General features: G+C 37.6%; 1 protein-coding gene across 27 annotated transcripts in view; it reads left to right on the forward strand.

The window, feature by feature from the left end:
• The window catches only part of GTDC1 (glycosyltransferase like domain containing 1), a 502,335-nt gene that overhangs the window by 80,242 nt on the left and 407,270 nt on the right, over positions 1-14,823 (forward strand). For 22 of the 27 annotated variants that reach the window (XM_069577660.1, XM_069577656.1, XM_069577661.1 and 19 more), the window contains one exon: positions 5,074-5,137. The exons of 4 other annotated variants lie outside the window; for them this stretch is intronic. The gene's annotated coding sequence lies outside the window, so the exon portion shown is untranslated. Of the gene's footprint in view, positions 1-2,567; positions 3,562-5,073; positions 5,138-14,823 lie in introns of those variants that run through there. One more of the 27 variants, XM_069577652.1, reaches the window with a different exon arrangement.

A 14,823-nucleotide genomic window follows, 5' to 3' on the forward strand; every position in this document is an offset into this window, starting at 1 on the left:
GAGCCACCGGGAAGCGCTTACAGATCTTAGCTGAGTGTATTATTTTGCAGATGAGGAAAGTGAGGTTTAGAGAGCTGACCAGTGGTCATTCAGTAAGTAAATTGTGGAGAGTTGATTGAAACCCAGATTCTTCTTACTCTGTAGCTGTGTTTTTCAAGCATTAATGTATCTCAGAATTTCCTGAAGGGCTCATGAAAATACAGACTGCTGGTCCTACCCAGATTTCCTGGTTCAGTAAGTCTGGGTTGGGGCCTGGGTATTTGCATTTCTAATAAGTTCTCAACTGATGCTGCTGTTGCTCCCACTGCAGGTCCAGGGACCGTACTTTGAGACCCAATGCCCCTTAGCAGTATTTCTTAACCATAGCTGCATGTGTAAAAATCACCTGGGACCTTCTAAAAATTATTGATGAAACCAAAATCTCTGATCATGTGGTTTAAGTTTTACGTTTTTGTTTGTTTTGTTTTAAGGCCTCCAGGTGATGCCGTTGTGCAGCCGGCATAGATTCTGTAGATTTTCATTAGACCTGGGTACCAAGCAGAGCCTTGAATACATTCTGGGTGCTTGGTGAGGCAAGGCCACAGTAGTGTATTGTTTTGTCCTGTGATGGTTGAAAACAATTGCTCCAGCCTATAATCCTCTTATTACTTTAATACTTCTCATTATTTGTGTCTGTTGCTTGGGTTTCTCCATCCAGTTACACGCTCCCTATGTCTTGAATACATTCATCAATCTGTATTTTTCGTTACTATTTGGTGGAAGGAACGATGTTAACAACAGTTGACTTGAAGTACAAGGTAAATAAAGGAATGTATCTAATTAAAAATATCACTTTAGGAACCTACTGGACTTTTAGAATTCTAAATTTGCTCTTTATGAGATGCTGTTGGAAACCTTATGCTTTTATTTTAGGGTACCCAGTTATTGATTAGAACAGATTATGATAGCTTGTACCCAGGAGTACATTAAAAAATGCAGCAGATTAATTGGTAACATTTCAGTCATTTCTTCTGTTAACTTGGTTCGGTTGATAAATGTATACAAACCAAGGCATCCATTACTTGATAAGAATGGGCAAAATACCACACAATTTTATTAACCTTGAAGCAATGAAATTATAAACCCCTATACAAGTGATGAAGGTTATCATTGTCTATCACTCCTTTTTGATACCTTACAGTCTGTCAGTTCTCTGTCCTGCTGAGTCTTATTAAAACTTTTGACTGATGTACTTTTATTTAGAATTTACCAATTTAAAACACTTGCTTCACACTCTCACCTCTAACTTAACTAGGCCATTAAACAGTATTTTGCAAAGGGAAAAAGTCAATAGCTGTTTCTTTAAAAAAATAATAAATTGAAATGAATTCTAAAACTCTGCTTAGAGGTGAGCAACTGCTATATACTACTAGGTCTTTTGATAGTTGATTTGTTCCTTTAGTATGCAAATTTTAGGTTTACAAAGATCTACAGCTTTTATTTAAGAAATATGCCTGGAGGCTAGATTGGTAAGCTTTAGGGAGATATCTAGTTTGGTGTGAAATAAATAGTTGTTAAAGGATTGCAAGAATTGGGTCCCAGAACATGAAGAGTAGAGCTGAGACAGATTGAGAAAAACTGTATTTTCATTTCATTTGGCTAAAAATACTACTAAATAAAAAATGAAGACACTGAATGATGGTAACACAAAGCAAATTCATGTGAATAAGCCTTTTTGGGGAGTAAATTTTGTGAAAAGTTCTGACTTGTTAGAAGTTTGAGGGAAAGGGTTTACTACATCCCTGACAGCTTTACAACTTTGGGTGGAAGACTCTTTCTTGACCGAGGTGGAAGGAACAGGTCACTCTGCTGCCTAGTCAAGTCTCCAGCATCACTTCTGGTCAGCGAGATCACAGATGTCATAGAATCTGCTCACAGTCAAGAGAAAAGGACTCAGGATTATCTTCTTAGATTGGATGCTGTAGGTTAAGCAAATAGTGTAAATAGATTTCTAGCTTTGGGGAAACTTTGCATCACTGATCTTTTGAAATCTCTGACATGTTTTTTTCTCAAACAACTTAAAAAAAACTTACAAAATATATTTCTCTGTTGATAGCTTATAGAATCCTTCCTACTCTTTTTTAAAGTGTGTCTGTCTTTTTAGATGTTTTTAGGCAACTAGGTTCTCAGAGATAGACTATTTGAACAGCATTATCTACCAATTGAAAGGGCTTCTGTGTAAAAATGTTTGTTGTCCATGTCCGCTGGTGGAGAGTGACGTACAGAGGGCAGGGGCGATGAGAGTGTGTGCAGGTGGAATGCTAGCATCCTTCACTGAGGCTCAAGTCCTAGGTCCTCCACCAGTCGGGATCACTCTATGCATGTCTTTACATATAAATAGATTTCCATACCTTTTCCTACTCAGTATTGTTTTACTGATTTTTGTTTTTGAACTTCAAGATTATTTTTACAACTTTTGAATTATCACTGTGTTTACTGGGTTCAGGCTTGCCTGGTGGCTCGGACGGTAAAGTATCTGTCTATAATGCGGAAGACCCAGGGTCAGTCCCAGGTTCAGGAAGATCCTCTGGAGAAGGAAATGGCAACCCACTCCAGTATTCTTGCCTGGAAAATCCCATGGACGGAGTTGCCTGTTGGGCTACAGTCTATGGGGTCACAAAGGGTTGGACACGACTGAGTGACTTTCACATTACTGGGTTCAAATTGAAAAAGTATGATTTCAAAGGTTAGGCCCAACACTCATATTCTTTATACACATGTAACCAGTGTTGGACTTTCCAGGTGGCTCAGTGGTAAAGAATCCGCCTGCCAGTCCAGGAGACGCAAGAGACATGGGTTCGATCCCTCGGTTGGGAAGATCACCTGGAGTAGGAAATGGCAACCCACTCCAGTATTCTTGCCTGGAAAATTCCATGGACAGAGGAGCCTGGCGGGCAACAGTTCATGGGATTGCAGAGAGTTGGACACTACTGAGCCACTAAGCACACAACCAGTGTTACTGTCTTTGTGAATCCTTCTGAAGGATTTGACTCGATGGTGGTTCCTTATTAAATATGAAGGGTGTGAAGTACTCTGTCGTCAGCCAGGTTTTCAGGAGTGCTGTTCAGAACCTGTTCTCAATTCTCTCTCTAAAGACTGAACGTGTATCATGAAATCCTAGCTAGTCTAGTGTGGATTTTGATGTTTGGAGATAATGAAGTTGTGATTCTTTGTCTTCCTGAACAGCTCTCCTGACCTCATCTCTGAAGTGAAGAGGTCTGATTAGCTGTCCTCACAGTCCCTTCCCTGCCTTAGTTCTCAAAGTCCCTGACTAACTTTGAGAACTGGAGTGAACATCTCTGTGATGTACTAGATAGATGTAGGCTGTTTTCATATGTCTCCGTCACATCATTTTGCTTTATATCATGTGTCACACATTAAAATGGTATTGCTGATAGATCTGTCTCCCATCATCCTTCCTCTCTGCTCCAAAATTAAGCTCCAGCAGGGCAAGCTGTGCTTGTCTTACTCACTGATGAATTCCTAGCACCGGATGGAGCCATGCTGAGAGATGCTCAGGAGGTGAATGTCTAAACACACTACTTAAAAATTTTATTTTTTAAACTTTTAATTGGAGGATAATTGATTTACAGTGTTGTGTTGTGGCTCAAATCAGCCATGAGTATACCTGTACCTTGTTCCACCTGCGCCTCCCTCCCACCCCTTAGGTCGTCACTGAGTGCCGGACTCAGCTCTCTGTGTTATAGAGCAGCTTCTCACTAGTTATCTGTTTTACACATGGTTAAACACACTATTTTTTTTTTTGAGAGACTATATCACATATTTGTTATTTGAAATAAGCCATCTTTAAAATAAATTTTTTAGTGACTTTCACATATTATTTGTTTATTGGTCTTGCAGCCTGTGGGCTCTTAGTTCCCTGACCAGGGACCGGACCCGCACCCGCTGCAGTGGAAATGCTGTCTTAACCACAGGACCACCAGGGAAGTCCCTGAAATAAGCCAGTTTTGAGGGTTTTTTTCCTCTTCCCTTGATACATGTCTTCTCGGGGTTTGTTCATTATTGTCATTGTTTTGGTGAGACCTCAGCTCCAGATCCTGTCTTGGCTGTGAATGCTTTCCCATCTTGTTCATAGTTGATGTATGGAAGGTTCTCTGACCTGTTTGTTTGTTTGTTTTTCCTGGTGTAGGTTATTGTGACTCTGATTACTGTTTTGAACAATTCTTTTAAGAGATGTGTTTGGCTCCTCCTGTGATTTTTTGTGCTAGGTAAACTGTTGGATAGCTCCTCTTTTTTGCTTGTCATGTAGGATTCTTTTGGGATGAGTTGCTGTGTTATTTCTGACCTTGTCAGTGTCTATATACCTAAGGATTCTGATTTTAATATAAACAGAAGATGCAAGTCAGAATATCCACCCTTGGGTGTATGGTGATATCGTTGTCTTCACTGTGCATGGCAGACAGAGAACATGGGTCCTTGTGAGTTAAGTAACAGTTTAAACTTGATGTTATGCTCTTCCAGAAAGGAGTGTTCTTAAGGTGTTTACCCCAGATCTACAAGTGTCTGTGCACCTCCACCATTTCCCTGGGGTGAAACCCCCAAACCTGGACTGATTATCCATGTGAATTCCAACCTGCCTTTGAGATTTTAGACTATACTCAGCAGAGGTTCTTGACAGTTTTTTGGATTATAGACCTTTCTGCAAATCTCGTGAACTATTGACCTTCTCCCTAGAGAGAAATGCATTTACATAAACCCACACATTTTGCATATCTCATTCAGGAGTACATAGACTCCTGAAGGCTGTCCATGTACCAAGGTTAAGGAGCTTTAATTACTTTTTTTTGTTGTTGTTATTATAATTAATTTGGGAAATCCTTGGAAAGACTGAAAAAAGCTCTTATTAATTAAGTCTCAGAATATTTTTATTCTTAGAGGTTCTTCTATCTTGGGTTGTCCAAGAATCAAACTACTAGATCATTCAAGTAAACTCTTGTCCAGGTAAGGATTCAGAATTCAGATTGGATTTAGTTTGAAGATACCAACTTTACTGTGTCTTTTGTGATTTCACAGGTATCTCTGCATTAGCCAGGTTAGACAAATGTAAAGAGAGACATCACTGTATCTGGATCATCAGGTAAGCAAACGGGATTTCATTTTTATTTCTCCACCAATGAAGTCTCCTGGTAGTATGTGGTCATTTCCTATTATCTACTCTTGCCTGCAGTGTGGGTCAGTAAGATGATACATATTTCTAGGAAGAAAGAAGAATATCCTTTCTTAAGTTTTATTTTATCTCATCATTATTTCATATATTCACACTTCTGTAGTAGATAAAAATCCCTTGCTCTTCTTTTTATGTATATACTTTGGAGAGTTGTGGACAACTCTCATATTGTTCCTTGGTTGTCAGCCAAGTTATACACATTTAATTCCTTAATCTTTCTTTGTAATTCAGTCAACTTGGCTGGTTTTTCGAGATTTCTGCCCATTTCATCTGCATCATTAATAAACAGAAAACACAGGCTATTGCCTGACTTCTATACCTTTCATTCTTTTTGCTTCCTGGTTTTGCCTCATATTCCTTGCTGAAATAAAGCCAGCCAGACAGCACTCTCTGGACCACTTTGGCAATACATGAGAGCTTTGCCTATGACTATCAGTGTCCCATGTGGTAATAGCATCAGCAGTGTATCTTAGAGGAAAGAAAGGAAATGCAAAAGGAGAACAGTGAGGAGGAGCAAAATCCTGCCTTTTTTTTTTTTTTGGTTATATGGCATACTTACCCTTGCCACCCAGAGCAAATCATTGTACCTGGAACCTTTGTCACAGGTTTTGTTGTCCCAAGGTATTGTGCATGGGCACTGATTTACGTAAGAGAAGCATGTATATTGTTTGAAGTTTGACCACTGTTCTCTCAGTTTCTTCTTCACATCCTCCCTCCCCCGTTGCCTTTTCCAACACTGACTGTGACTTGCTATCAGAATCTGTGGCCATGAACAAAACTGGGCAGGGGATCATTCTGTCAGAAATTAGATAGGCTCAGGTGGTAAATGCTCCATGCCTCCGTGAGTAACATCTGAGGCAAGTGCTTTAGTTCTTGCTATTTCTGTAACAGCCGTTGGTCTTCTTTTAACAGCTGATTCAGTGGAGATGTGCAGGAGGAAGGGACTCATAGACCTTTGGTGCTATTCATCAATGCTGTATTAGTTTCACAACTTCTTTCCCCCCTTGATTGGCAGTGAGATGATGCTGAGCTTAGTGTAAAATATGCCAGCATGGATCTGGGCTTGTCATAGTTCATTCTTTCTTTTCATTTGGTTTGTAGGAAATGGACCTGTACCTCTACTTATCTTGTGCATCAGAGAGAAAAAGGTCATACCTCTGGGAGCTAATGGCTTATTGGTATTTTCGGTCTCCAGATTTAGGTAGTAGATTTAGTTCAAGCTTGCAGCAGCACACACTTAGCTTTCTCATTTGTGTTAGCTTTGCTTCTAGTACAGAATTGAATAGGATAGAAAAGACGGTTTTCCTGTTTGTGTCTGTGGCAACTTTGTAGATGATTTGTGGTTTAATCCTTTAAACATTTTTGATCATTTATCACCTCTTTCCCTATAAAGGCATAAAGTATTCAGATTCTAATGTCATAATCTTTTAGCCAGATTATTTAATTTTGGAGAACTCAAGGTCACAATAGCAGCTGACACAGTTGCCTCTGAAAAGTGACCTAAAATTTTTAACTTATATTCGTTCTTTCTCTTGGTCAGATTTTATGGCCTTCCTTCATACCATCAGATTTTAAATAAGATTATGTGATGATGTATCAATCATGTACTTCTTGGTCTGTGGCCTCTTAAACAGGTAAATGTATGACTTGGACCCCTTTTAAGTCTGATTTCTTAAAATGTTAATCTCTCACATGGCTTTTAAACTGTTGACAATATTGTACTCACGCTAATTTCTTCAGGCAATTGATCCATTCTTCAGCATAACTTTTGTTTCTTGGGTCTTTTCAAGACCTGTCAAAGGAAACAAAATGCTAACCTGACTTTAAAGGGGCAAAAAAATTACCCCCCTCTGTCCTATATTATTCTTTGTTCTCTATGTGCATCAAAGTGACAATCCCACACTGTCTCAATTGAGGGAGTCTAGCGCAAAAATAAAAAACAGCCTGGCACTGTTCTAGGCTGGCAGCCAAAATGTTTTGTGTAGCTTGGTTCTGGCGGTGGTTTTCATAAGGCAGAGGGTGTGCCCTCCCAGCATCACTGAAGGAAGGCAAGCAGGCCTTAGTTTTTCCTCCTTATACCATTTGTTTTCCCTCTTTCTTCACTTAGAACACCATCATGAAAAAAAAAGAAAAACCAACTTAAAAAAAAATAGACAGAGTCTCCTCACAACTTCCATGTTTACTTAATAGCATTGTTCCTTATAGAAGGTTGTGCTCAGTTTGCCTTTTCCAGCTCTTCTAGAGATTTCCTTGCAGTTGCATTTTTGCCTCACTTTTCACAAAACCCTTCTGAATATTGATCACTTGGGTCATGTTGACATAGTATTTTTGATTGGTAGGAATCTTGTCTTGCTTCACAACTTATTATTTGAATTGAAACTCTTGAGTAATATTTGCTTATATTATATAGATTTTTATGCCAGGCTATCTCTTGTTGAGACCAAAAAACTTGCTATTGTTTTCTATTTTTGTCTAAAATTCAGAGTCAGTTCATATCTTTTATAGATAGAATACTCATTTTTTGGAATGTTTGACAAATGTAGTTAGGTAAGCAAGTGAGCTTCTATTAAATACAAGGATGTCCATTAAAATTTTTTTCTTCTGAAGTCAAAATGCAAGGTAAAATACAAAAGTGTTTTTAAGTTTCCAATTTTTTCTAAATTTAGTTAGTAACCTACTATTACAAGTGATGTGAGAATGTAGCATTATGATTTTTAAGTAATGATTTGAAGAGGAAACTAGATTTTCACTATGAACAACCATTCAATGAAATTTTCTAGAATGTTCCTCAAAATGTAAATATTTTTTGTTGTATTAAGCAAAACAAATGATTCACTTTCAAGTGATCTATTTTAAAAATTAGTGTTTTTTTTAAAAATACATTCAGAATAAGAATAGTTAAATAGGCCAAATGTGTTTTCTTAGGAGGAGGTTGATATTTTGATTGACCTTTATTTTTTAAAATTGTCAATGATTTCTGGCAATGAGAAAATTCCTTTGGGAGTAAAAACTTAGATAGATTTGTAAGGATATGACAAATATGACTAAAAAGAAAGTAAACAGTGGTTTGTGTTAAAATGATTAATGTGAAACATTTTTATACGTGCTGGAAAATATATCTATTATGGATACATTAAGATAAACATGTGCAATCTAAAGGTTTTTTTTTTTCCAGAGATTTTTTAAAGTTTAGAGCATGGTTTAAAATAATTAAAGGATTTGTAAAACAGGTCTATCAGAAGTATGCATTAAATAAACTCACCTGTTATTTTTCCTCATTCTCAAGACAGGTTCAGCAACATATTGGCTCATTACTATAACAAAACAAACAAATACTCAAATTGATTTGTACATATAATGCACATGTATTAAATGCTGTGATTCTCAAGTCCCCCCCAATGCTGTCTTTTTTTTAAACTTGTATGTAAGTGGCTTTTTCTGTAGAGTAGCTCAAGTGAATCTGGGTGAGGTGCTTGTTAAGTTATATTCATTACATATTTAGGTCAACATTTTAAGACAAAGGAACATGAAGCTTTTGAGAAGGAATGCCAGTGAAACTGTTTTTTTTCTCTTGGTCCAGTTAAGTGCGTGACTGTCTTGAGTCCTTTGTGTCAAGGTTTGATAATATTAGAATTGGAGGTTAAGGATAATACAGACAAAAACTCTTTCTTCCTGTGTGTTCACTTATGTTGAATGTTAATTTTGTATTGAATACTACTCATTGACTTTAAATACATTTTCTCCATTGGTATGATTTTTATTTGCAGTTAAGCCCTTTATCTGTTTTGTGGTAGGAATATATCTTTTGATGAATTGGAAACTGCAACATGAAAATTGTGCTATTTATTTGTTTATTCTAATTATACACAGAGGCATAATAGAAATATATCTAAAACCTATAATGTTTGAGCAGTGCTTTTGATAAATGTTACTGAGTTTTTATTTTTGCAAGTAATAAATTCTGCAGTTTTGTTTAGATCAGGCTTCATATCAAGGCTGCTATATCTTTATGATTTGATATACAGTTTGCAGAAATTATGACATAGAAGCTTAGTCATTATATTTGTAGAAACATAGAAAAATAAATGTATTAATGGATGCCAGCAAAATTGGATAAATACCAAATTTATTATTTTAACCATAACTTTATTATAGTACATACCACATTTATAATTAGAGCCAATATTTTATTTCATTTGAATTTCAGTACAGATTTTAAACCTAACTTCTGGAAAGGGGCTGTTTGATATCAAATATTGGTAACATGTGATGACAAACAGTGATTTCTAAGTTTATGTGGTCAAAAATATGAATTATTTTCCTTTAAGCATATAGGACATACTTCAGTGTAAAAGTCAATAGAGAGTATTCCATGAAAGAGTTTATATTAATTCAGTTGTCTGATTCTCCCCTTAGTATTTGATACATTTTAATTCCCTCTCCCAACATCTTATATCATCATTCTGTAAAATACTTTCACAAGTCTTTCATATGTTTTCTGTGGCATCTCACACTGCTCACTTTTTATCCATGGTACCATATGAATTCCCCATTTCAGGTTTACGCTGCATATTTTAAGCTGCTGATAGTATAAGTAGATTGCAAGGTAAAGTGACATTTAGCTTTTTGAGCTAGTTGTGTCATTTTTAGCATGAGAACAGGTTTGTTCCCCTCCTCTCCCCGTTCTAAATCTTCTCATATTTCCCATTCAAACAATCTTGCTAACATGGAACAAAGAAATTCAGAGATTTGGCTACAGCAGCAATTGAAATGCATCAAAAAGTGGCTACTACAATACAATTTTATTAATGAATGATCTACATTGGTTCCAGCTGTGTCCATGTGATTAGGCCTTCACCAGGCAACAATGGGTATTTCCCTATTGCTTTTATTTGATTTCCAAGAATGTGTCATCTGTTACATCAGCCCCTGCCAATATACCCCCTGTAAAAGTGTTTTTTTTTTTCCTTCCAAATTTCTGAAGCATAAGTTGAATACTGACACATATCCCTGCTGAAATATTGTTTCTAGTGAATAGTCGCCTAGGTTTATATGCCTGGTGTTGCATACCAAAATTTCAGAATATAAATTAAATGTTTACTAAGTTTATCAGTAAATTTTCAGAAGTGTGGTTGCCTGGTAATGCTAAAGATAGACTATTTTCGCTTTTACGTTTCCATCTTAATATTTTATTACAGTGGTATAATGTGTTATAGAGGTGGACAAGCTTGCAGATTGAAATGGGGATCGTCCAGATTGTTCCCTTCCCTGGACCATATGGTATAGTTCTAAAAGCCTTTTGTACGCTGTCTGTTCAGCTTATTGTAAACTCAATCTTTAGTGCACCTAAAAAGATAACCAAATAAAAATGGGCCTGAGAAAAAGGACTTCCTATCGTGTAAGGGCCCTAGAAATATTTGTTTTAAAGGAGATAACTGCTGATGGAATTGAAGCTGAGATGACATAAACAAAGGAGACTTATTCTTTGAATTTTCTTTTGAGGTCATAGGGATTGTGGTAGATTGTCTTTGAGTGTTGATTTTAAAACCAAGGCATTTGTGTTATCTATGCTTATTATCCTTATTTCTCCCATTCTTGCTGTCTCATGAGAATGTGGTTTTTAAAATCTTTTTTACAGAGGAAGTCTCTACTTATGAACAATGCCAAGTAATATATAAGCCCCAGGTTTTATGAATTATAGGTGTTTTGTTGGACTGATTTCACTGGGGATTTAGGGCTAGATTTTAGCCATTACCCATACTCACAGATAGTTGTAAAATTTCTAATTCTGTTTCCTTTTCCTCTGGCCCCTTTATCTATTATGATTCCATAATTCTATTTTAGGAAACTAGGGTAAGAGATTGGTTATTCCATATGCTAAGACTTTTTCAAAGCTGGGAGTGTGAGTGATTTCTCCTGACTCTCCTCCCGTTCCCGTCAGAGTAAGCTACTGTTAGAGAAGAGCATTAGACATTACCCATTGCTTCTTGGCACAAGAGATTTGAAGCTGAAATTCTCCCAAATGAGAGAGGGAAAAAAAAAAGAGAGCCTGTGAAGAACACGGTTCTTTACTCTGTCATTACCCTGAGCCACTGAAAGGGTAACTGAGGGGAACTCAAGTGTTATTGGAATGTATACTTTTCCTCTGAACGGCCACAGTGAAATATATTGAACACAAAAGGCAGAAAAAAGTATATGTGGCATATGGGGTTGATGGTGGTTGAAATTAATGAATCTTTTAGCAGTGTACAATGGAAACTATCCCCAAAACAGTACACACTTACAATATGTCCAGCTGAAACTTACATAGGGAGAAATTACTATGGTAGGGCAGCTACTAGAGATAGATGGGGTCGCTAAGAGTCGGATATGACTGAGCGACTTCACTTTCACTTTTCACTTTCATGCACTGGAGAAGGAAATGGTAACCCACTCCAGTGTTCTTGCCTGCAGAATCCCAGGGACGGGGGAGCCTGGTGGGCTGTCGTCTATGGGGTCACACAGAGTTGGACACGACTGAAGTGACTTAGCAGCAGCAGCAGCAGAGATAGATGGGATAGTGCAGTGGTATAATAATTCTAGTGATCAATCAGTTGAATGAACAATACTTGTTGATAACATGCTTTTCTGTTTTTGGCTTGGCCACACAGTATATGGAATCTTAGTTCCCTGCTCAGGGATTGAACCTGTGCTCCCTACATTGGAAGCATGAAATGTTAACCACTGGACTGCCAGGAAAGTCTCTATATTTTTCAAGTTAAAAATTTTCAAAAAATAGATACAGTGCTTTCAAGTTGGGGGAATCTTTCCTATTTTAAAAATTCTGTTAATCTTGGGGTCTTAATTCATTATGAAGATACTTTTTAAAGATGCTCACAAAATTGAAAAACATAGTTTATATTTTCAAATAAGCTAGGTTCCTCTTGTTTTCTCTCTCCATTCTCATTTCTTGCCCCCTTTTTCAGCTGTTTATTTGTGTATGTTACATATATGAGTGATCTATATCATACTGTAAGAAATGTTATTTTATAGGTTTGGGAGATTGAAAGTTTTCGTTAGGAAAAGAAATAAAAAATCCTGTAATGACTATGCAACAAATGAATATCCATGGAAGAGTTAGAACATATTTATTTAATCTAGGTTATAGAAGATTTGGTAAAACTGTACACATGCAAATTCAAAATTGTTTTTATTTCTTCTAGCTAGAAAGGACTAGATCACAGCCTCTGGCTCAAGCAAGAAGGAGTCGTAGATAGTCCAAACTTAAACATCTCTGTGTTGTGGCTTCCTTTTAATGGTAAAAATGCCTCTGGCTCCAAGTAGCAGAAAATCTTACTGACAGTGACTTAAATGAGTAAGGATTTTATTTGTCTCCTGTTATAAGAAGTCTGGAGGCAGTTAGTTCACAGGTAACTGATGCCATCAAGGGTCCAGGTAACAGTATCCTGTTCTATCATCTTTGGTACAAAACGCTTGCTTCTTATTCCACAGATGACATTTGTACCTACAGAAATTGTGTTTACTTTGAAGCAGGAAGAAAAGTAAAGGGATCCCAGAAACCAAGTTTTCATGAAGAGCTTTCTCTTTTTCTTCAGAAACAGATGCTGTTCATGGGGACTTCTGCCTGCATCTCAGGGATAAAACGTGTGTCACATAACTACCTCTTAGATTCAGTTGCTCAGTTGTGTCCTACTCTTTGCAACCCCATGGACTGCAGCACGCCAGGCTTCCCTGTCCATCACCAACTCCTGCAGCTTAACCATCTCTAGATGAGATACAAAGTATTTTAGGAGGCACAGATGAACCAAACGGACTTGCGGCTACAGTGGAGGAAGGAGAGGATGGGATGAATTGAGAGAGTAGCATTGACGTATATACATTACCATGTGTAGAACAGCTAGCTAGTGGGAAGTTGTTGCATAGCATAGGGAGCTCGGCCTGGTGCTCTGTGAAGACCTAGAGGGTAGGGTGTAGGGGTGGTTGGGAGGGAGGCTTAAGAGGGAGGGGATATACTTACGGCTGACTCACGTTTTTATATGGCAGAAACGAACACAAATTGTAAAGCAATTATCTTTTAATTGCCTGTGTGTTCAGTTGCTGAGTCATATCTGACTCTCTGCGACCTCACGGACTATAGCCTGTCAGGCTCCTCTGTCCATGGGATTATCCAGGCAAGAATATTGCAGTGGGTGCCATTTCTTCTTCCAGGGGATCTTTCCAACCCAAGGATCGAACCAGTGTTTCCTGCTTCTCCTGCATTGGGAGTCAGATTCTTTACCACTGAGCCACCTGGAAAATCAACCTATCTTTAATTAAAAACAAATAAATTAAAAAAAATTAAAAGGAGAGGATCACATAAATTCCTACCATGCCATGGAGTTCAGGAGGCCACTAGGTGCCATTATAGAAATACAGTGAAGTTCTTTGTTTAACCCCTTCATGGATCGCAGCCTTGTGGCAAAGGGGCTTGTGTAACTCAGGGAAGCTATGAACCATGCCATGCAAGGCTACCCAAGATGGACGGGTCTTAGTAAAGAGTTCTGACAAAACGAGGTCCACTGGATGAGGAAATGGCAACCCACTCCAGTGTTCTTACGTGAGAACACCATGGACAATATGAACAGGCAAAAAGATATGATACCAGAAGATGAACCCCACCCCCCCACCCCACCCCTCCAGGTCGGGAGGTGTCCAGTATGCTACTGGGGAAGAGTTGAGGGCAGTTACTAATAGCTCCAGAAAGAATGCAGTGACTGGGCCAAAGCAGAAATGACACACAGTTGTAGATGTGTCTGGTGGTGAAAGTAAAGTCCAGTTATTTAAAGAACAATATTGCATGGGAACCTGCAATGTTAGGTCCATGAATCAAGGTAAATTGGAGATGGTCAAGTAGGAGATGGCAAGAGTGAACATCTACATCTTAGGAATCAGTGAACTAAAATGGACTGAAACGGGCAGATTTAATTCAGATGACTACTACTGTGGGCAAGACTTTTAAAAAGATATTTTAGCTTTTGAGCCCTTATTTTGGAAGAAGGCAAGGAGAAGGAGAATTGGAATGAGTGTCAGATGACCCATCCTAAAGTTAACTGACATACTTCCTTATTTCTTTTGTATAGTTAGTTGCTTGGACTTTTGAATTTTCTGAGTACTTGGTATAGAAAGCAACTTAAGGTTTGTTTCCTTTTGACATTCAGTACAGTGCGTTTTGATATTGTGATGTTATGTTTCTGTGACTGAGAGCAGGAACTCTAATTAGGTCATCTTGGTATCCCTACCCGTAGCATAGTACCTAGATAGACCCTCAATTAAACACTTGTTGAATGAATGAATTTTAAGAAATATATTTGTTAATATTGGTATATATCATTTATACATGTAAAGGGTACAGTCATGCTTTTAATTTGTGAGGGGTTGTGGACTAAATTTTATACAGTTGTTCCTTATGGCTAAGGGGACATCAATGTAAAGATGTCAAAGTTGTTTTGAATAGAAGATATTCAGTTACAAGGCTTATAGAAAAATCCTCAGAATAACTTAGTACCAGTACTTTCATTAGATCGAGTTATTCCATGGGTAAATAAAAGGATATAATT

The sequence above is a fragment of the Ovis canadensis genome, chromosome 2 (genome assembly GCF_042477335.2).
Source record: "Ovis canadensis isolate MfBH-ARS-UI-01 breed Bighorn chromosome 2, ARS-UI_OviCan_v2, whole genome shotgun sequence".
Lineage (NCBI taxonomy): Eukaryota > Metazoa > Chordata > Mammalia > Artiodactyla > Bovidae > Ovis > Ovis canadensis.